The 24,729-nt window shown below is 37.9% G+C and overlaps 1 long non-coding RNA gene across 2 annotated transcripts in view; it reads right to left on the bottom strand.

Moving 5' to 3' along the window:
* Positions 440-24,729, bottom strand: part of LOC106509539 — a 57,930-nt gene continuing 33,640 nt past the window's right edge. Inside the window, exons 4-5 of one of the 2 annotated variants that reach the window (XR_002341877.1) lie at positions 9,539-9,647; positions 440-1,838 (exon numbers count right to left, since the gene is read on the bottom strand). This is a non-coding gene — a long non-coding RNA (uncharacterized LOC106509539). Of the gene's footprint in view, positions 1,839-9,253; positions 9,648-24,729 lie in introns of those variants that run through there. The other variant, XR_002341876.1, reaches the window with a different exon arrangement.

Here is a 24,729-nt window from a genome sequence, read left to right as displayed (position 1 = left end):
ATCGGAGCCATAGCCACCAGCCTACGCCAGAGCCACAGCAACGCGGGATCCAAGCTGCGTATGTGACCTACACCACAGCTCACGGCAATGCCAGATCCTTAACCCACTGAGACAGGCCAGGGATTGAACCCACAACATCATGGTTTCTAGTCGGATTTGTTAACCACTGAGTCATGACGGGAACTCCTGGCTTTTTAATTTTTACAGAGACAAAAGATACTTGGTTCTACTAATAAGTATGTCTTTCAGAGTTCCCACTGTGGCACAATGGAATCAGCAGCATCTCTGCAGTAGCAGGACACAGGTTTGATGCCTGGCCTGGCAAAGTGGGTTAAAGGATCCAGGGTTACCACAGCTGCAGCGTAGGCTGCAATTGTGGCTCGGATCTGATCCCTTGTCTGGGAACTCCATATGTTGCCAGGAGGCCAAAAAAGAAAAAAAAAAAAAAAGAAGAAAAAGCCTTTTGCCACATTAAAAAACTGTGCTATGAAAATATGTGTCTAAAAATTGTTTTACAATTATATATTTATAAATGTGTTGACCTTCTATGGGATGCTAATATATGATAGAGCTGATAGTTGCCTGCTTCCTATTTCTCACTGGAAAGTAAAGATTACTAATAGTTAAAATTAGTAATCAATATGTAAATATAAAGCTACTAGAAATAGTAAGAGTGAAGGGGGACAACTTGCACAAAGTATGGGAAGCAAATGGAGCTTTTTTTTTTTTAATGAAGAGTATGCACAGAATGTAGGATATGTTTTTGTGAAGGAAAAAAGAGTAATGCTGTCTAAAATAAAATAGCTGGTTATTCTAGAAAAAGAAATAAAAGGGGGGAGAGGTATAATTTAGAAGTTTGGGATTAACAGGTATGCACTACAATATATAAAATAGATTTAAAAAAAACAAGGACCTACTGTATAGCACAGTAGGTACTCAATATCTTGTAATAACTTACAATGGAAAAGAATCTGAAAAAGAATATACATGTTAAGTTGCATGCAAAACAATGTCCAATAAAAATTTATGTTTAACCTTCTTAGATTATATTTATATGAATACATATCATTAATATTAGTCAGAAATTATATGAATTCCTAAAAATCTATATCCTGATATAACATTATCTGTCATAAATCCAGTTACTTTACAATACTGTATATTTTAAAAATAACAATTTGCTTTTCAATTACATTTGTGTGTGTGTGTGTGTGTGTGTGTGTACTTTCACCAGCTCTTTAACTGTAGCTTATTTAAATCGCTGTCACTCATAGACATTGTTTTACTTTTTCTTCTCTGAAAGCATTAACAAATCAACTACAGGTAGAAATGCTTTGTCTTCAAAGAGAATCATGGAAAAGTCACTGACAAGTACAATACAATACAAGTTTCTGATAACTTTAAGATCATAATACTCTACTGGGTAAGAATTTCTAAAACTCTACTAAAAAATTGATAGAGTCATAAAGCTGACAACCCATGTTAAATAAAATAAGAATTAATTACATGAGACTAGATAAACTGATGAAAATTATTCTAATTTTTATGCCTTCATTTAAAACATTGCTGATTCTTTAATGTTTTATCTTCTAGATTTAAAGGATCCCTTTTTATCCTCTCTTTTAAGTTATCTATAATTTATAGCAAATGGATATAGTTTTTGTACACAAAAGTTGAAACTTTTTTTTCTCCCTACCTAATCCCTCCAAAATTCAGAAACCCTAATTAAGATGTTCTAGTTTTTTATGATAATATATGTACTTACATAAATTCAGTAAGGATCTGTTCTCCTTGTAACAGGACACAATTAGATTAAGTCCTTAGCTTGGCTTCATAGTCTAAAGAGACAATAAAGGTCTAATCTGAGATTCCTTATTACTGGATAATTTTAAAGAACTAAGGTTGACTTTATGAAACCAATAAAGCCCCTTGGATATTATCAAAGTTTTGACTGAAGTTTTAATGTTATATTTGAGAATACACAGAGAATCACTGTTCTTCTTATATTTACATAAATAATCAAGCCAAGTTATGACTAGACTCATTTTACAAATCCGTGTAGTTATCTTTAATAAAAATGAAATCACTATAGAAAAAACATTTCAATAGAAAACTATGGTGTATTCATTTATCACATTCTAGTAGTGTTGTCATTGGGGTTTTGTTATCTGCTTATAAACTGCAGAGAATTACCACAATAGATCATATACGAACAACTTTTCTTCCTGTTACTGTATGGCCACTCAAGAAGTCATCAGAACATCATATGATATCATCAAAGATAGCCACTGGAAACCAGGAAAATGCATCATATTGGAAATGCCATCCAGAGTTCCCATTGTGGCTCCATGGGTTAAGAATCCTACATAGTGTCCATGAAGATGTAGGTTCCATCCCTCGCCTTGCTCAGTATGTTAAGGATCCAAGCTGCAGCAGATGCAGCTCAGATCCAGCACTGCTGTGGCTGTGGTGTTCACCAGCTCTGATTCAACCCCTAGTCCAGGGTCCAAATCCAGAAATTTTCTCAAAGGGATGTTCTCCAAACTCAGAAACTAAATTTATAATTACTCTAACTCTTAGTTTTGTTTTACTTTTGTTTCCTTAGAAATGCTTCTTATCAAATTACCTGATTGCCTACATCATATGGAGGCTTCCTTTAGGTGGAAGCTCACCAGCAACATCACCTCCTGAAATAAAACATCCTCATGGTCATCTTTTCCTAAGTAGTCATGAGGATATGTGATTGATAAGACATTGTATTAGGCCAATATAAATAACCAAAAAAAAAAAAAAAAAGGTAGATTGACTTAAAAAGGTGAAACTTGGAAGTTCTCTTGTGGCAAAGTCTTTCGTGGCTTAGGTTTGACCCCTGGCCCAAGAATGTCCACATGCCATGAATGCAGTCAAAAAATAATAATAATAAAGAAAAAAAAAGGAAAGCTTGAATCTTATTATAACCTATTTGAGTTATTATTTGGTTAAATCTTGGCTTCTGGGAATCTCTGCTATGGGGAATCTTTCAGTCCTTGGCTGTTATTCTTCTTACAGTCAACATATTAATCTCTCTAAAGCATCGTACTTTCGCAGTGGTTTTAAATGCCTTCCAGCAGCCACTCACATATCAAATGATATCCCTCAGGATTAGACAACTTAAAGAATTCAATGATCTGACCACCCATGTCTATCATCATAGACAACTGTTAGTAATAGTAACTGCCTCCATCCTCAGGACTCAGCTAGCAGAAACAACAAATATGTGATCCATTAATATGAACAGTGATAACCCAGAGCAACTAGTTGATCATACCCTCAGCCTACTTAGAGAAAAACCAAAAGGGGAGAATTGTTAAAATTAAATACAAATTGGAATCTGGACGTAAAAATTCCCTGAGCAGACAAAACTATTTAAGCCAGGTAAACAAAACTAAGTGTATCTCATTGCATGAACATAAGTGAAATTTAGGTTATTTCTTATAAATGCATTCGATAATCAAAAAAGAAACAGGTCATCTTGACAAAAATGATATGAGATTATAAATTTTAATTCTATGCCATCTGGAAACCTCCACTGCAATAACCAATCATTGCAAATGGTACAAAACTTCTTCATGTTCACTTTTGAGATGGGATTATAATGGCGGAATAGAAGGACTATAGTTCAACTTCTCTCATAAAAACAACAAAATTACAACCAAATGCTGAGCAACCTTCAACCAAATGGACTGGAAACTTTCAAAAAGATATCCTACTCCAGAAGACAAAGAGGAGGCTATGTCAAGAGGTAGGAGGGGCAATTACATGACATAAGCAACCCCATACCTCCCAGGTAGGAAGTCCCACAGACTGGAAAGTAACTTCACCACAGAGAATCACCTACAGGAGTGAAAGTACTGAGCTCCATGTCAAATTCCCATGCCTGGGGATCTGGCACTAGGAGAAAGAGCCCCTGGAGCATCTGGCATTGAAGGCCAGTGGCACTTGTGCACAGGAGCTCCATGGGACTGGGGGAAATGGAGACCCCATTCTTGAAAGGCACACACAGACTTTCACGTGCACTAGGTCCCAGGGCAAAGGAAAGTCTCCATAGGAATCTGGGTCAGACCTGACTGCAGATCTTGGAGGATATCCTGGGAAAACAGGGGGTGACTGTGGCTTGTTGTGGGGGAAGGGCATTGGAGGCAAAACTCTTGGGAATATTCAGCAGTGTGCCTTTCTCTGAAGGTGGCCATTTTGGGAAAATATGGCCCTACCCATCAGTGCTGAGAAGCCCCAGGCCAAACAATAATCCAGGTGGGATCACATCCCTACCCCTCAGTAAATAGCCTGCCTAAAGTCCCCCTGAGGCACACAGATGCCTCTAATCTCACCCAAAGGCAAAACCCCACCACCAAAGGGATAGGAATCAGCCCTACCTACGAGTGGGCAGACACCAGTCCCTCCCATCAGGAAGCCTACAGAAAACCCCCGTACCAACTTCAGCCACAAGGGGGGCAGACATCAGAAGTAAGAGAGGCTACAACTCAATTATCTGTAAAAAGATCACCACACCAAAAACTTATAAAAGTGAAAGGGCACAAAACTATAATTCAGATCAGGGAGAAAGAAAAAAACCCAGAAAAACAGCTAAGTAATTGGGAGATTCTCAGCCTCCAGGAAAAAGACTTTAGACTTTTGATGCTGAAGATGATGCAAGACATTGGAAATAAACTGGAGGCAAAGATGGATAATTTACAGGAAACACTGAGCAAAGAAATACAAGATATAAAACTTAAGCAAGCAGAATGCAAAATACAATAACTGAAATAAAAAAATTCACTAGAAGCAGCCAAGAGCAGAATACAGGAGGCAGAAGAACGAATAAGTGAGGTGGAGAACAGACTAGTGGAAATCACTGATGTGGAACAGAAAAGAGAAAAATAATTTAAAACAAATGAAGATAGTCTCAGAGAACTCTGGGACAACTTTAAACGCACCAACATCCATATTATAGGGGTCCCAGAAGGTGAAGAAAGAAAGAAAGGGACAGAAAAAAATATCTGAAGAGATAATATCCAGAAACTTCCCTAACATGGAAAAGGAATCACTCCCTCAATCCAGGAAGCACAGTGAGTACCATATAAAATAAACCCAGTGAGGAACACCCCAAGATATATATTAATCAAACTGACCAAAACTAAAGACAAAGAGAAAATATTGAAAGCAGCTAGGGAAAAGAAATAACCTACAAGGGAACCCCGATAAGGTTATTGGCAGATTTTTCAGTAGAAACTCTGCAGCCCAGAGGGAATGGCATCATATACTTAATGTGATGAAAGGAAAAAACCTCCAACCAAGATTACTTTATCCAACAAGGCTCCCATTCAGATTTGAAGGAGAAATCAAAAGCTTCACAGATAAGCAAAAGATAAGAAAATTCAGTAACATTAAATCAGCTTTACAACAAATACTAGAGGAACTACTCTAAGCAGAAAAGAAAAGGCCGCAACCAGAAACAAAAATACCGCAAATGACAAGGCTCACCAGTAAAGGTATATATATAGTAAAGATATGAAATCATCCAACCACAATTATGCCACCCAAATCAGAAATCGTGAGAAGAGGAGGGTACAAATGCAGGACACTGGAGATGCATTTGCAATGAAGAGACCAACAACTTAAAACAATCTCATATATACATATAGACTCCTATATCAAAATTTCAGGGCAACTGCAAACCAAAAATCTATAAGCAATACGCAAACAAATAAGAAAAGTCAACTCAAATACAACACTAAAGATAGTCATTAAACCACAAGAGGAGAGACAAAGAAAAGAAGGGAAGAAGAGCAGCAAAAATAAATCCAAAGCAGTTAATAAAATGGCAATAAGAATATACATATCAATAATTACCTTAAATGTTAATGAACTAAACACCCCAACCAAAAGAAATAGACTGGCTGAATGGATACAAAAACAAGACCCATATATATGCTGTCTTCAAGAGACCCACTTTTCTTCTAGGGACACATACTAATTGAAATTGAGAGGATGGAAGAAAATATTCCATGCAAACGGGAATCCAAAGAAAGCTGGAGTAGCAATACTCATACCAGACAAAATATACCTTAAAATTAAGAATATTTTAAGAGACAAGGAAGGACACTACATAATGATCAAAGGGTCAATCCAAGAAGAAGATACAACAATTTTAAATATCTATACACCCAACATAAGATCACCACAATATGTAAGGCAACTGCTAACCTTAAAATGACAAATTGACAATAACACAATAATAGTGGGGGACTTTAACACCCCACTTACAGCAATGGACGGATCAGCCAGAGAGAAAATCAACAAGGAAACACAAGCCCTGAATGAAGCATTAGACCAGATGGACTTAATAGAAATTTATAGGACATTCCATCCAAAAGCCACAGAATACACATTATGCATTCTTCTCAAGTGTACATAGAACATTCTCTAAGATTGATCACATCCTGGGCTATAAATCAAACCTCAGTAATTTTAAGAAAATCATATCAAGCATCTTTTCCAACCACAATGCTATATGACTGGAAATCAACAACAAGAAAAAAACTGCACAAAACACAAAACTTCTTCATGTTCACTTTTAAGCTATCCTGTAAGTTCATGCCCTGGAGATGCCTATCAGTATTTGAATTTGAATGCTCCCAGTTTAGGAACTGTTCTTATATACACAATAAACTCTTACTAAATACTATTTGTTGATTTGGTTTTAATTTTTCTACTTGTGAATTTTTTGACACCTCCCACCTGATACAAGCAAAACACTAGGCAAAATATGAAACATCAGACTCTTGTATTCAAATAATAAGACCTAAAGGTGTTAGGGAGAGAAGATAAAAATAACTGCATTAAAAGGAAGTCAAGATCTGCTGTGACGATGGATATAAACATGACCCATTGCTAAACACTGTGTCTGACACATGGAAAGAGCCCAACAAATATATGCTGGTTGAATCAATTAAATTAAATGGCTAATAAAAAGTTAGATAGTGATGAAATTAAGCTCTATTGGTAACTATCAAAGTCATGCAATTAGAAAAGGACCACAGTTACCAAAGTGTGGCTGTGATGTAGCCCTGCAGCTGCAGCCCCAATTCAAACCCCTAGCCCAGGAACTTCCATATGCCTCAGGTTCAGCCCTAAAAAGAAGGAAAAAATGAACAAAGGAAAAAGGTGGGAATGAGTTTAAATACTTCAGAGATTAAATAAAAACACCATATGATCCAGAAATTCCACTGCTGGGTATATACCTGCAGAAGATAAAAACTCCAATTCAAAAAGATATATGCACCCCAATGTTAATAGTTGCATTGTTTACAATAGCCAAGATATAGAAGCAACCTAAGGGTCCATAAACAGCTGAATGGAAAAAGAACACACACACAGTGGAATAATACTCAGCTATGAAAAAGAAAGATTTTGCCATTTGCAACAATGTAAATGGACTTTCAAGGGTATTATGCTTAGTGAAATATGTCAAACAGAGAAAGACAAATACTGTATGTTATCACATATGCGGAAACTAAAAAAATTTAAAAAAAGAATAAATATAAGAAAAGAGAAAAAATTCACAGATAGAGAGAATAAGTTAGTGGTTTCCAGTGGAGAGAGGGGTGGAGGGAAGGGCAAAATAGTGGGAGAGTATCAAGAGGTACAAACTACTAGGTATAAAATAAATAAGATTCAAGAATGTAATGCACAGCACAGGGAATACAGCCCATATTTTACAATAACTTTATATGGAATATAATCTACAAAAAATGTCAAATCACTATGTTGTATACCTGAAAGTAGTACAACATTGTTAACTATTCTTCAATTAAAAAAATTTGATAAACATCTTTTAAAAGTAAGTCTCAGAGTAGGTTAAAAATAGAAAAGTATCTAAGGAACAAAAAATGAAATTCACCATAAACATGCTGAATTTCATGGAATCACAAAAACAAGCAAAATTTTGTTTCTCACTTGTCAGATGGGTAAATATTTTAAAGTATCGATAAAACCAAGTCCTGGTAATGAAGGGGAAACAGGAATCCGTCCATATGTTGCTCAGGGATGAGGTCTAAATGGTACAGCCACACTACAAAGCCAATGACAGAATCCACTGAGAATGAAAATATCCATATTTCATAATCTGGAGATTCCACTTACAAATATACACTTGAGGGAAACTCTCCTATATGTTATCAGGGATGTGAAATGGTGCAATCCAGAGCCGTCTATCAATACTCGGTCATATCCAAAGGGATGTACTTTATAGAGTTTTTTTGTAATAGTAGAAAATGGGAAACTACAAGAATGTCCATCGGCAGCTAAATATATAAATAAAATGTGGTGTATGGCTATATGTTAGAATTCAATACAGCTGTTAAAAGAAAAGTACAAGATCTTGGAGTTCCCATCATGGTGCAGTGGTTAACGAATCCGACTAGGAACCATGAGGTTGCGGTTCGGTCCCTGGCCTTGCTCAGTGGGTTAAGGATCCAGCGTTGCCGTGAGCCGTGGTGTAGGTTGCAGAGGCGGCTCGGATCCCACGCTGCTGTGGCCCTGGCGTAGGCCGGTGGCTACAGCTCCGATTGGACCCCTAGCCTGGGAACCTCCATATGCCACGGAAGTGGCCCAAGAAATGGCAAAAAGACAAAAAAAAAAAAACTTTACAAGATCTGCATACACAAAAAATGAATTTTAAAAAAAGTGTAAGTTTAAAATAAAACATGCAGAATTCAACTTACAGTATAACATCATTTACATATATTTAAAACCACAAAAAGCCTACTCTATAGTATTTAAGAATTACGTACTCATATGTAAAAGCACAAACAGTGTATGAGAAAAGCACCATGATAATGAGTTCCTCAAGAAAGTCTGGAAGAGACAAGTGTTGATAAAGAGACTTTTAGCTCTACCTGAGGTGTTTTATTTCTTTTTTTAAAAAAAAAAAGGATGAAAATATCAGCAGCTATTATTATCAGTTGTATGAATAGGTATATTTGCTATATCTGTGTACCCTTTCATTAAAAATATTCTCAAGGAGTTCCTGCTGTGGTGCAGTGAGTTAAGAATCCAACCACAGCAGCTCAGGTCACTGCAGAGGTGCAGGTTCAATCCGCAGCCTGGTGCAGTGGGTTAAAGGAGCCATCATTGGTGAAGCTGTGGCATGGGTCACACTGTAGCTCGGATTCAGTCCCTGGCCTGGGAACTTCCATGTGCTGGGGGTGTGGCCAGAAAAAAAAATTCTGAAAAGAAATCATATAAGGTAAATTATAAAACAAAAGAGAAAAAACTCAGAAAAACCCTGGCATGAAAATTCATGAAGTTGTTCAGTTGGTTTGAGAATGGGTCTAGAGCCAACGTATAATCCCCACCTAGGCAGAAGGTGTGGAATTCCTTACAAATATGAAGAAGGCAGAAAACATGTAGAGTGTCTGGTTTAAAGGGGGTACTGACAGAGCATATTCCTTTTTGATACAATGGAAAACTCACCTTCTTGACACAGTGGAAAACTCACCTGTCAAAAACTAGTTCAGCCGTCTGTGCCTGGGGTTCTTTCTCCTTCCACATTCTCAGGGAGCTTGCTCCTTCACTTTCTCCTCTTCTCCTCCCCTATTATTCATGTCCTACATAGGATAATTTCCATCAATCCCCAAGCACACTCTGGGTCTTTCCCTTTCAAAAACCACCCCTTGATTCTAATCGGCCATCTGACAACTGCCTCATTTCTCTCTTTCCTTTCATAGCCAATTTTTAAAGCTTTTCTAAGCTTTCTGTCTCTACCTTCTCACCCTCTAATCAACCACTCATGACTGCAATGACTCCATCCCTAACCTGCCACCAGAAAGCTTTCCTTGCTAACCTCACTGAATCCTCTGTGACTCCATCATGCTTAACCTTCCCTGGCTACACTCTCCCCGGGGGGGCTTATTCAGCCCATTATCTTACATATCACCTATACGCTGAAAATGCTAAAATTTTTATCCACAGTCCAAAACTTCCTTTTCCAGAATTGGGTAGGTGAAACAGCAAACTTTGCATTTCTACATGATATCCAATAAATATCTTGATTTTGACTTGTCAGAAAGAAAGAAAGAAAGAAAGAAAGAAAGAAAGAAAAGAAAGAAAGAAAGAAAGAAAGAAAGAAAGAAAGAAAGAAAGAAAGAAAGAAAAGAAAGAAAGAAAGAAAGGAAAGAAAGAAAGAAAGAAAGAAAAGAAAGAAAGAAAGAAAGAAAGAAAGAAAGAAAGAAAGAAAGAAAGAAAGAAAGAAAGAAAGAAAGAAAGAAAGAAAGAAAGAAAGAAAGAAAGAAAGTTAATTCTCCATTCCACTGCCCCAAACTATTTTCCCCCAGTTATCTCCAGTTTAGCAAATGGTACCACAATCGCCCATACTCCTTAAGTATCCTTAGTTCTCCCCTGTCCCCCCCTTTTTTCTATTTTGGTTGCCTCAGGGCATATCCCAGACCAGGGATCAGATCCAAGCTGCAGTTGCCACCTACACCACAGCTGCAGCAATGCCAGATCCTTTAACCCACTCCATTGAGGATTGAACCTGCGCCTAGACTCTGCAGAGATGCCATTAATCCCATTGTGCCGCAGTGAGAACTCCCTTAATTCTTCCCTGTTGATAGACCCCTTGCTCATCACGTCTTTAACTTCTGTCATTTCTATTTCAAGAATCTTTCTAGAATCCATGTGCTCCCTTCCATCTCCACTGTCTTAACCCAGGCCATCTTTATTTCTGCTCAGAACATTATAAAGGCTCTTCAAATTGTCTTCTGACTTTCACTATTGCCCTCTACAATCTATTTACTGTCCACGTTGCAGTAAGAAAAATCTTTTGTAAAATACAAATCATGGCATTCCAATCCCTTCAATACTTCTGTTAACAAAAAAATTCTGAGATCCACTCTGCGTGATTTAGTTCCTGATTTTCTTCCCAATTTCAGCTTTGTACCACTTTTCACCCTCACTTCCCTCCTTCACCTACCATGTCCTTCTTCCTATTCACTGATCTCAATGATCTCCCTCACCTCCTTTGCATCTGCCATTCTTTCAGCGTGGTTTGTTCGTTTCCTAGGTCTCCTCATAACTAGTTTCTTCTTATCTTTCATATCTCAGGTCAAATATCTCCTACACATGGATCATATACCCAATGTATATATACACTGTTGGTTCTTGAGATTCCTAAAGATGGCAACCTATTTTCTGTAAGTGAATTGGATAATACTGTGTTCAAGTGAGCAGGCTTAGAAGAGAATGGTTTAAAGCAGTGAGAATGGTTTAAAGAGAATGGTTTAAAGCAGTGGTTCTCAACCCTGACTGCTCACTGGATGCAGGATTCACCCAGACCAACAGAACAAGGATTTCTGGGAGCACAGCACAGAATCAGCCTTTGTATAAGGCATTCTGCTTCCCCAGTTGAGTCTAACATGCAGCCAGCATTGAGAATCACTGGCTTAGTTAAGATCACTGTTTCCCTATTTCTATCTCCCTCTAATCAGCTGCAGAGGACTTCAGCTTCTGCACATCAAAAGTCATCCTAGGAGTTCCCACTGTGGCACAACAGGGCTGGCTATACCTCTGCAGTGCCAGGATGCAGGTTCAATCCCTGGCTCAGCACAATGGGTTAAAGGATCCAGAGTTGCCACAGTTGGGTGTAGGCTGCAACTGTGGCTCAAATCTGATCCCCTGGCCTGGAACTCCATATGTGGTGGGGTGGCCAAAAAAAAGTCGTGAAATACTTTTAAATGCCAGTTCCTAAGTCATATTCTAGACAGTTGGACCAGAATCTCTGAAGATGCTTCCCAGGAGTTGGTATTTTAAAAGCCCCTCGGGTGATTCTAAGATACACTCTGGGATGAGAACAAATGACCTAAAATGTAGCAAAATTAGCAAAGATGTCTTCTGTTTAGGGGTTGTTGGGGGATGGTCCATCACAAGTTGATCCTCTTTGAGCATGTAGAATGGAGAAATGAGGAACAGTGCAATCAATATCTGGGCTCATTCTGTAATGGAATCCTTTCTCTCAGCACTAACATCAAGGCAGATCCAATGACAGAGATCATCCATTAATGGTATTAAAAAAAATAAAATAAAACCATAATCTTATTTGTACACTCTCTACCATTTCAATTTGAAGATCTAGCGAAATCTTCCTTGCAATAAATATCATTGCTATCACTGCCTCAGTTAAATTTTACATCAAAGAGGTCTGTGCAGTAGTGTTAACTCAGCAGACCCAGGTTCCTCAAACTCTGCACATTCCCAAGAAAGGCCTGTCTTCAGGACTGGACCTTGACTGCATCCTGAGAGATAACCTCTGTGCCCTTGGACTATCCTACCCAATAAGAGTGCTTTTGTTTGCCTGAGGTCTTGGACCCCACTGTATAAGTTTAACCAGACAATTTATGCTAAAATGTGGTGAATAACTCTTTTTGTGCACTTGATGCCTTAGGCAAAGCTATATCAGTTTGATTTCTGGGGTATGGGGTAGGGTTGGGGAGGGGGGAACAGGAGACTAAGTAGCTAAAGCAAGTCACATAGGTGCTACATGCCTACATAACCGACACCCCCTCCTCCCATAAAATAACAGGAACCAAGGCTCAGGTGAGCTTTCTTGTTTGGCCACACTTCACTCATGCTGTCACACATCATTGATGAGAGAATTAAGTGTGTCCCTGGGCAACTCCACTGGCATGGGACACCTGGAAGCTTGGGCTTAGTGTCTCCTGGACTTTGCCCATATGTTTTTTCCCTTTGCTGTTTTCAATCTGTATCTTTTCTCTGTAACCTATCACAATAGTAGGACAGACTTTCTGAGTCCTGTGAGTCCTAGTGAGTCATGAATCTTGAGGCTAGTCCTGAGACCCCTGACAGAGAGGGCCATAAATATCTCTGCTCATTTCAACCAGAGAGCCCTCCAAAATTTGTTCTTTAATGGGTTATTCATTATTTAAAAAATACTTTACTCAGAGAAACAATACAGAGTGATTGTTCTTTCAGTAGCTAAAAAAAATAAAGTCATCACGAAGTAAAAATTAATTTAGTACACACTAATTTTACTAATTGATCCACTTGTCTATTACCACTTGGGTTCTTATACTCCTTACATTTTGTTCCCTAAAATATATATATTTTTTTGCTACACCAGGGATTAACAATGCAATGTTGCCAAACTGGCCTGGGACCATAAGCTTCCTTTTTAAATCTTATTTACAACATGATTCCTTTGGGAAAATACATCCTGTAACAGAGAGGGAGAAAGGGATACAACAGAGCAAGAAACCCTTACCTCCACGTACCTCCTCGCACTGCAAATCTAAAAAGCTACCCAGCATCTGTCACAAAGGAACTCTCTCACTTTTGGAGGAGGACTCTGATGCCAACCATTATGTCACTTGAGCACCACATCTCAGCCTGCCCAAGAGGATCAGTGAGCAAGAAACAAAACTGTTTCCCCACATCTTTCTTCTTCATGCCTCCAAAATGTAGTCCATTCTCCCCAGTTCTTGGTGGGCCTGGATCAGTCATTTCTATATGTAGGTCAAATATTTAAAACTCAGATTTACAATGAAATCCATTTCAAGCTAAACTTAATTTCAAAATATACAGTACATATACATTCCTTCTGCTTGCCTGTGTGTGTGTGTGTGTGTGTGTGTGTGTGTGTGTGTGTGTGCGTGAAATGAATTCACCATACTGAAGAAAGGTGAAGTCCATGTCCAGCTTTTGAGGAATGCATAAAGCCCTGAAAGCCATCAAAATGCCAACTTATGAAGTTTCCCAGCATCGTCAGTAGGGAACCTGAAATGTTCATATCCTGGTCAATTAAAGATGTTGTTCACATTACCTACAAAAGAAACACTCAGTACACACATTATCCTCTAATGGAAGCAGAGATTGGATTGACGTGCTTTGGAGATGAAGGAAGGGATCTTAAGCCAAGGAATAGAGGCAGCCACTAGAAGATAAAAAGGCGAGGAAACTGATTCTCCCCTCAGAGCCTCCAGAAGGAACCAGCCTTATGGACACTTTTGACATTAGCCCAGTGGAATTGATTTCAGAAGGGAGAGAGTGGGATGGACTGGGATTTGGGGGTTTTAGTAGAAGCAAACTATTACATTTAGAATGGATAAGCACAGGGAACTATATCCTATCTCTTGGGATAAAACACAATGGAGGATAATATGAGAAAAGGTATGTATATATACTATGACTGAGCCACTCTGCTGTACAGCAGAAATTGGCACAAGATTGTAAATCAACTATACTTTTAAAAAGTAAGTGGGGTTCCCGTCGTGGCGCAGTGGTTAACGAATCTGACTAGGAACCATGAGGTTGCAGGTTCGGTCCCTGGCCTTGCTCAGTGGGTTAAGGATCCAGCGTTGCCATGAGCTGTGGTGTAGGTTGCAGACGCGGCTCGGATTCCGTGTTGCTGTGGCTCTGGTGTAGGCCGGCAGCTACAGCTCTGATTCAACCCCTAGCCTGGGAACCTCCATATGCCGTGGGAGCGGCCCAAGAAATGGCAAAAAGACAAAATAAATAAATAAATAAAAAATAAAAAGTAAGTTAATAAATAAATAAGACTTCTGATTTCTAGAACCTTAAGAGAATAAATTTATGGTATTATAAGCAACTAAGCTTGTGGCAATTTGTTATGGTAACTGTAGAAAACTTATGCACCATATTTATGGATCCAAAGATTCTTCTCTTTGGAAAGAAGCATGAAATTATCTTGGTGGGGTGTCCTCTGCAAATACCTAGATTAACTTCACTCAAAATCTATTTTATACACAGTCTTCCTTTCTGAGGGTTTCTCTTAAATTAGAGCTAAAATATCACAGGAAGGAAAAATAGCTTTTGGTAAATTTTTTAAACTATAACTTATCTTAAAGATATTTGCCATGGCTAGAGACAGTCTTTGCAGGGCAATTGGCCTTTAAATAGAGAAAATAATGATCCAAGTTTCAGATTCCTGCATTAGAGTTTATTACATGTGATGTCTGGGTTATATTAAACTCCTGGAAATCAGGGTTTATAATGGAATGGCTGACATAGCCTTAACTTTAATAGCCTTTCCAAGTACTGCAATAGTGAGCATTACTTTTTAATGTCATAAAATGATGGCTAAAACACTACAGAATTTTCTCAAGACAGATAAGCAGGTGTTCAAGAGAGCAGAACTATTTAAACTTCATTGATTTATGGTCTATCTTATATTGAAGGCCAAAAGTTTTATTGAATTCCCACTGTAGATATTCTGAACTTAATTTTCTAAAAGAGTAGGACTATTTCAGGGTTCCCCATATATATTAATTTCTTCATTTTAACACCACTGCTTCTGTATTTTTAAAGTTACTGGGCATAATGAAATAGAAAATGTAGCCAAAAGTGTCAGTTATTCTATGTTTTCTTTTTATTAGTTGACTTTTCAAAGTACACTGTGTGTAATAAAACCCAATGCATAGCTACTAAATCATATAATCTAGGAACACAAACCCCCAACTAATCGTGTAAGCTGCACAATATTTCTGTCACCTTTTAGAATTGTGAATATGACATACGTTCTTATTTAGTGTGAAAGAATGTCACGGCATTTATCACCCCTCCTTCCCTCTCAGTTGCTTTTTCAACCCACCCCTAACCCAATATCTCCAATCTTTATGCTGCCTGATGGAAAGTCAAGTGGCTATCAGAGAAGCGCCAATAAACTATCAAACATTTTATATGATTTGTTAGCATTTTCTGCTGCTTTACATAAAAATCAATACTCTTATAACTGTAAGCCCCAACGCAAATGATTTAGTGAAAGTGATATTTACTGTGGAATGAAATAGAAATACCATTAGCTTTCAAAACCAAGTAACATTAGAGAAAGGTAGAAGCAAAATAATTACTATTATTTAGATATGTGGATACCAAAACATCTACCATCCCAACTTATCTTTAGTACTGACTGTAATAGTAATAAGTCCCTCTGGGAGAGGAATGGTTGGAGGGTGAGAAAGAAAGAAAGAGAGAGAAAGAAAGAAAGGAAGGAAGGAAGGAAGAAAAGAAAGAAAAATTTAAAACTTAGCCAGTAACAGTTCCGAGAACCTAAGAACCCACTTGGTTTAACTGAAATATCTACGTAACTTCTACTCATGAGAACAATTTTGTTATGATCCAAGAATATTACCAAGGAGATGGATCTTAAAACAAAAAGAACATCAATATAATGGTGCTTTATTTATTTACTTTTGCTTTTTAGGGCCACAGCTGTAGCATATGGATATTCCCAGGCTAGGGGTCAAATCAGAGCTGTAGCTGCCAGCCTATGCCACAGCCACAGCAACCCAGGAACCTAGCCGTGTCTGAGACCCACACCACAGCTCACAGCAATGCTAGATCTTTAACCCACTGAGCAAGGCCAGGGATCGAACCTGCGTCCTCATGGATGCTCGTCAGATTTGCTAACCACTGAGCTGTGATGGGAACTTCCAAAATGATGAGTCTTATACCAGCATGTACTCTGACCCTCTTTTAACAAAGTCATTGTTATTATTTAGTCAAAATTGGTCTGCTTCACTGAAATTTCTCATGGTTAGTTCAATTTCAAATGCCAAACAATTAGATTGAAAGGGAAGCTTCTAATTTTGCATAAATGAGTAACATACAAAACAGTATGTTTCTTCTTGGTCAAATCTATAAAACATGAAGATTGCTAACTTATACACATTATTATTTTCTTTGTTTATAAGATGGTGCCTTTGGTTTGTTTAAAAATTTCATTCAAACAGGAGTATATTCGAACTGTAATTTCCTCCCATAAAGATAATCTATTATTTGAAAAAATTCACCTGCGCTGATTTCTCATCTACTTTGTCAAATAGAAGGTATGAAGCAGTGAAAAGTCTGAAGGTCAGAGAAGCTGGAATTCGAACTCTCTAATTGGTCATTTTCTGTTACCGGAAAACTCTGCAAGAGGGCTGGTAGCACCTTGCCACATGACAGCATTCGCTGTGACTAATAATAACTTTTTCCACTATAATACCCTTCTCTTCTACAGGTAATTCCTATATGCACATTTCCTAAAATAACCCTACGGCTTCCAAATTGTGCTCAGACTCTTTGTGAAAATAGAGCGTTTTCCCCTGTAAGGAACGTTCACCCTCTCTTCCCTCTGAAATGTCAGAGTTCGATCCAATAAAGTCTCTCATTTCCTTAACTTTCATGTGGAGTTTTTAGGCTGAGAGCGAACTTACCTATTTGTTTGGAAAATATATATTAGGAAATAATGAATAGCTGTATCTGGAATTTTTAATTTGAAGAAGTCAGGTAGTTATGTAATAAATCTAAAATTAATTAGTGAAATTATATGTATGCGTTATTAAAGATTCTAATTATAATGTTGTCCCTTCGTATTTGTATTGATTAAATTTTAAAAGCTAGTATGCAACAAGGATGCCTTTCTTCTTTGGCATCCTTATCTAATATTTCCAAGATAGATAGACGGATAGGTAGGCAGATAGAAAGACATTTAGATCTTTTAGATCAATTGGCCGAGAAAGGTTATGATATTCCTCTAACAGAGATAACTAAATTTTTTAGGAAACTACCCTAAGAGCCTGTTAGCCTCTGAAATATGGGCAGGTTAGGCAGATGGAAGTTTAGAAAAGAAAGACAAGTTGCTCTGTGTGAAGTAGTACAGCATTTGGAAGTATCCACCAGTGCTTTAGGAAAGGAACTGGGACCCTGAAAGAGAACGTGGAGGAAGTGTCAAGAAGGAGGGAAAATCCACAGTAGGGCAGAGAACTGGATGACACAGCAGGGCATTGTCTGGCAGGAACTGTAGATAAACTCCCAAGAATAATATTCCAATTAAGATATTTCCTGTCTATGTGGTATGGCCTTTCTACCATCCCCTAAATCTTTAGCTAAGACCTCTTTTAAGGAGGGACACTGGCAAAGCAAGCTGAGACCCAAGGAGGAGCCAAAGTGATGAATCCAGGAGAGAGGAAAAGGCAAGGGAGTAAAGCAGCTGATGACCAGATGGCAGGCAATTCCCTACCCCCTACAGCGACAACAGGAAGCTGGTTCCTGAAGGGGGTGCAAGAAGGGGAGGGAGAGGCTCCATCCCTGCATCCAGAGTCAGCAGACACATCTGGGATGTCGGGGGAGAAGACCGTCCCAACAGAACTTACACTATGCCTTTCCCTGGAGTTGAGAAATACCTAGGAGTGTCTGGGAATTGGGGAATACAAGCATACAGAAGTCAATCTGAGGATCTAGTGAATGAATAAATGAATGAATGCCTACAGATTTTAATTCCTTAAAATCTGGTTGGCATCCTCCATGCTTATGACCCTCCTAGGTATTCAATAGAGAAAAACAATTTTTATTATAAAGCATTTCTTCAATACTTGAGATTTTGTTTCCCTATTATAAAAGGAAATTTCTAATTTCTATTAATTGATAAGGTGTATATTTTAAATCACATTAGTACATTTTTGAGCCTTACACATGACATTAATTTAAGAACATAGATATTTCTGTACTATTTTCCTAATCTTTAACTCCTGCAGATAATTCATTTGACCAATTAATGCACCATTTGAATAAGGCAAAAAAAAATCATCTAATTTTTTAAAATGTGGAGATAAATAAAACAGCTGCTCCTGAAAATTGGAGGTAGTATACATAGGCTATGCTCTTGTTTTGAAATAAAATTATTAAGTCTTTGTTAAATAGTAATATTTTATAAGACTACAAAAGAAATACTTTATATGAGAACTAGAAATAACTCAGTTGACTTTTGAATAAAAATATACTTTGAACGTGACTTAGAAGTGATACACCTAGGGAGTTGCTGTTGTGGTTCAGTGGAAACGAATCTGACTAATATCCATGAGGATGCAGGTCCAACCCCTGGCCTCACTCAATGGATTAAGGATCCTGTGTTGCCATGAGCTGTGGAGTAGGTCAAAGATGCAGCTTGAATCCCACATTGCTGTGGCTGTGGTGTAGGCCAGCAGCTGCAGCTCCAATTTGACCCCTATCCTGGGAACCTCTATATGTCTCAGGTGCAGCCCTAAAAAAAAAAAAAAAAAAAAGGAAAGAAAAAGAAAGAAAAAGAAATGATACAACTATACCCTGCCCCCTTCACAGGCATGCTCACCACGGAGGACCTCTCTCTTTCTGTCTCTCACTCTCTCTCTCCTTCACTCTCTCTCTATCTCACTCTTTCTCTCTCCCTCACTCCCTCTGTAACTTTTTGAGGCTCATAATTTGAAACTTGACATTTCTCTGTGAACCTGAAAAGAATTCTTGCACAACTGAGGAGAAGGATGGGTTTCAGGAATTGAGATTATTAGTAATCATATAAGATGAAACATATAAAGGTGCCTGCAAAGCTTAATCAGGCTCCAAAATTAGTTGCTAGGCTGGCTGGCAAATTATGAAATCATGGAAGTCCTGATTCCAGGACAGAAATATGGCCTTATTCAATCACTACTCACAGAAAAGGGAGGGGCAGAGGCTCCAAATCGCACTAGTGAAGAGTTTTTCTGGACTCTATTAAGTCCCAAAACAATACTTGGCCAAGTGATTTTTTTTAATCTGCTTGTATAATAGTTCTGATTTTTACCAGCCACTCTAATCAACCTTTTTTTTGGCAGCCTGGGGATTAACAATTGTGTGTGAAGTTTAATAGATAGCCCCAAACAATCTGGATAGCTGGCAATAACATTAGAATAATTTAGATGCCTTGAAATCACTGATTTATAAAACCATCAGTTAATCCAACTCTGACGTTATTAAGACTATTCTTTTTATCGGTAAAATCATTTAGTTCCTTCCAATCTCTACCTTCTAAATTCTGCATAAAGTATTATTTAAAATGTGTAAATTATCACCATGGGATATTTTGAACAAATAATGAGAAGAATAAAAAGCAGGCTCTTATGTTCTGCCATGCCCTTGAACCTACACATTTTTTAATTAAGTATCACATCTTTTCCTCTTCCTTGCATAGCTTTACACAAAGCGGCCTCTTCTTCAGAGAGGAAAACTGGGTTTCGATAATGGCATTTGCTCATCAATATGTGAGTTAAAAAGAAGAAGGAAAGAAGAAAAGAACGAACGAACGAACGAACAAATGAATGAAAGAAAGACACTATGTTTAAAGTTTGAGCTAAATCAGGTATGTTGTAATTTCCAGAGCATTTGTCTTGAAATCTAATTAGAAAATCTGGAGATGGTACTTGGTATTCCTAACATGTCCCAGAAGCCTTTGTTTAGTCCTTTCTAGTCCAACCTCCCATTTGGAAGCAATCCAGAGTCTAACAATCAGACAAGCTCGACTCACCAAGACTCACTCTCTCAGGGTGTATCACTCAGTGAGACTCCGAGAACAATCACTTGGTGTATGGGTAAGAGACAAAAAGTAAGAAAAGGTATTCTCTTATAACATATAAAGCATATCTCCATCAAGAGTACATTCAGCTCTTTATAAAACAAATACGGTGTTTCTTTGCTTCTGTACACAGATATGTCTTTAAACATGTAAGAGAAACCACACAGAAGAAGTAACTGGAAAGCAGTCATGTCAACGTCATGCTCTGCTTATTTCTAAACCACAGGCTGGAATTTAGCTAACCTAAACTCTACTGTACATTAATGTAACAGCTGGCAACATGATTTAAAAAAAAAAAAAAAAAAAAAAAAGGACTCCAAGAGTAATGAAAATATAGCCCATGACATTGATCTAAGTTTTAACAGACGTTTTTGGTCAGTATAACATATGAGCTCAGAAATGAAGTTCCAGCCATGTACCTTTCATAAAGACTTCCTCTATAAATAAAGTTGTTATAGGAAATGACTAGCAGCATCATACCCTAAGCATCTTGGCCAATAATAAATTGAACATTAATGGAAACTGACTATTCCCTACACGTCCCCATGAGCTAACAGACTAAACATCTAAAGCATCTGGAATTACTTGCCCCGTTATGGGCTGTCACACAATCATCTCAGGACCTATTGGACGTGGCTGGTGCTCTTAAGAGCCTCAGTAATTGTAATTCCGCTGCTGAACTAAAATTCTGTTTTGAGTAGCAGCAAGATTTGTTGATCCTCGGGACAGGTGGAAAGAGAAGGGGCTAGATGGGAATGACTTATCACACTCCAATAATATGCACAGAAGAGAAGAATAGGACGGAGGCATTATTTTTAAATTGCATCTGGCCAGCATGTCAGGATTGATCGACGCATCCAGCAACAGAGAAAAGAGTCATGTCGGCATTCAGAGATGAAGAGGCAGTTATCCACTCTATTTCTTGTCACCTGCTTAGATCAGTCTCTCATTTTGAGGACAAATAATAAGAAAAATCATGAGCATCTTGCAGGACCTGCAAAGAAAATGTTGCTTCCACCCCCACAACAAATTAAAAAAAAAAAAAAATTTAACTAATAGCCTTCCTCCCCTTCATGTAGAAAGGCAATCTGATGTGAAAATGTTTTCTCCTAAGTGATGGAATGTGCAGTCATGCACCAGCAACTCGGTGCTGAATATCAACTCGCCTGTTCTGGAAGAAACTGCTCTGGGGTTAGAGGGAGCACGGTTAGAAAGAGAGGCACTTCAGTGCACTCTATTTCCGAAGATGGAGGTTTATCTCCCAACGTAGGGCTTTGATGTTATTCATATGCTAACAATATCACCATTTCCTCGCAGTACTCAATACACAGGGAATAAAAGACATCATTTGCTGACATGGAGGGCAACACTTCCCGTCCAGCATACTGATCAAAAATCTGCATTTAGCCTCCAAAGTCAAGCCACCATATCACCTTTAAACTGTTCTTTGAACACTCTAAAATTCTGGTCAAAATAACTTCCCATTTTATGGAATCAAATGATGAAACAAAGAACACTAACTCCCTCTGCTCCTAACATGTAGTTTTAGCGCCCGAGGGCTCCTTTCATCTAGTCTAAGAGCTGGCATGTGACGTGATTGTTAGCAGAGCTGGCCGCCAGATGAAGTGAATTATCTCAACTGCCAAAGTTCCCACTTTCTTTCCAATTTAAACATCAATTTAACACAGAAACTGAAGGGTATTATGAAAGCTTGAATATGAACCATTTCAGACATGAGGGGAAAAAAAATACTGGAAGTTTTTTTTTTCAAATAACCAAACAAATATGTAATTTTTTTGGACCTGAAGATGAGTCAGGAAAAGGAGTGGAAAAGCAGGACACACAGGGCACGTGTTTTAACCCAAAGCAAAAAAGAAGGACCTCTTTGTCCTATACATGCTTTTCAGAACAGGGGAGGTTTTTTACCGAAGAAAATGAAATTGTGTGGTCATTAACTAAACACAGTGATCAAGAGCAAAGAGGAAACTTCTGATTTAAAACATTTCCAAATGCATATTATCAACATGAATGATCTGAAAGGTTTTCAGCAGTCTCCTCTGGATCATTAGGGTCCTTTTCATTACACAACTTGCCTTTCTCATGGAAATTTTTTCCCCATTTAGATCACTAGCTGTTAACAGAATGTGCAAGCATATGTCCAGAATATCTCTTTGAAAGTGAGACCACTTCATAGCTAATTCATAACAATAAAACTTGGTGCTTTCTCACACAAAATAGAGCCCTTCTTAGTCTATGCCATAAAAATTAAAACATACACATTTAAATCAAAAAGGATATGAATTATTGTTAAACTTTAATCTTGCTTAAGCTACTGTAATATAAATGATATGAATAGGCAAAATATGTAAAGGACTGTATTTGCTCTTATAAAAACTTGCCTTTATCAAAATATGAGATTTGAAGTCACATTTATCTGAAATTTAATAATATACAAGTTAAATGCATGTGATTTTGCTAGCCAAAAACACTCCTAAAAGTTAACAATGTTATTACAGGTTTTCCTCTGAAAAATACTACTCCTTAGGGTCAATTCGCTATGTAAATAAATAAAGTTACCCATTTTACTACAGAAAACTGTTCTAATCATCATTTCCATCTTAGAAGTATAATTTGGGAAGGTGCAAGACTAGGAAATATACATGCATTGATTGCACCAAACATTAATTACACTCCATGTGAAAGTAAAAGGGATGTTACCATATAAGGATTGCATGGCTGTTTGCATATGGGACGCACATGGAACATTACTGACAAATTCAGAACCACCATATGCAATGTTCAATAGCACTTCCAAATATAAAATACAAATACAGTTTGTAATACACTTAGAGCATGTTGCATACCAAATGATCAAGCAATTTACTGAAGATTAGCCTTTAAGAAACAAATAACAAATAACACCACAAATACCATATGCACCTGTTAATGATTTATTTTTCTACATTGGTGATATTCATCAGACTGATCTTAAGTGAAAAGCAAGTTTTCACAGTACTGCTATACATAAAATAGATAATTAATAAGGACCTACTGTAGAGCATAGGAAACTCCACTCAGTAATATCTAATAGCCTCCATAGGAAGATAACGGGACAAAGAATGGATGTATGTATATGCATAACTGAATCACTTTGCTGTACACCTGAAACTAACACAATGCCAATCAATTATACCTTAACATAAATAAAAATTCAATTAAAAATTTTTTTCACAGAATTTTTCAACCAAGCATTCTTTGTGGGAAATTAAAGGAGAATTAGAGAACCATTTGCCAAAAAGGACCTTAAAGATCATGTAATCTTATTTGCAAATGGAAAACCTGAAACCTCAAAATGTTAAATTGCTCACAATTGCTCACCCGAGATTAAAAAATCCATTAATGGCCAAGTTCCAGGTCTCCTTGTTCTCAGGCCAGGCTCAAAATTAAAGCTACACCCTAATTAGTTCATATTTAGTTAAAACCCACATATATTTTGAAATCTTCATAGGCTCATCTTATGTCCAGCACATCATCTGCAGGAACACCCAAGTCTGGGGTCTTACGGGGCAACATTGTTCCATTCCCAATGTGATTTCATTAACAATGACTCACACATCCCTTGGATTCACTGGGGAACAGAAGGAGATGCTGACCTCGAAAGAAAAACAGACATGGATCCACGAAAGTCATAACAGAGCCTGGAATTGTTTAATCCTGAAATGGGCTCTGCAGAGAACGCCTTCAAGAGGATGTTTTGTTCTTCCTCCAGAGCGCTTTAAGAAACACACCACACCTGTGCCAAGCCCCCTCCCCCACTGCCATCAGCCAGGATTGGAAGACAGAAAAAGCCTGAAGATTAAAGTAGACTATGTGGCTCCCCACTGCACACTCCCATATCCCTAGCTTTCTACCCCTCCTCCCTCCACAGCCCATCTCCTCCAGGCACAGCAGAGAAGTGCCTCCACCAGGTCCCACCACCCCTGAAAAGTGTTCAACCAAATCACTCGAGTGGCCTCCCAGACATGTACCCAGATATAAAATACCAACTGTAAGGAAATGTGGCTAATCACTCAGCATCCACTTTTCTCCCCAACAGAGCCTTGAGAACTGTCTTAATAATGTCAAACATCCAGACAGATCCTTAGTAAATTAAAACAGTGCAATAACTGTTTCTTCCTGAACATCATCTTTTTCAGGCAAACACAGCTCCAACCTAGAAAATTCTCTCAAAACTAGGATTGTAATAGGAATTTAGTGCAGTCCAACTGAACACACTTGAAAATCAGGCTAGAAAGATTCCAGTTTGGATATGG

Source organism: Sus scrofa, chromosome 2, assembly GCF_000003025.6.
Source record: "Sus scrofa isolate TJ Tabasco breed Duroc chromosome 2, Sscrofa11.1, whole genome shotgun sequence".
Taxonomy (NCBI): Eukaryota; Metazoa; Chordata; class Mammalia; order Artiodactyla; family Suidae; genus Sus; species Sus scrofa.
This window is presented reverse-complemented; position numbering and strand designations above follow the sequence as displayed.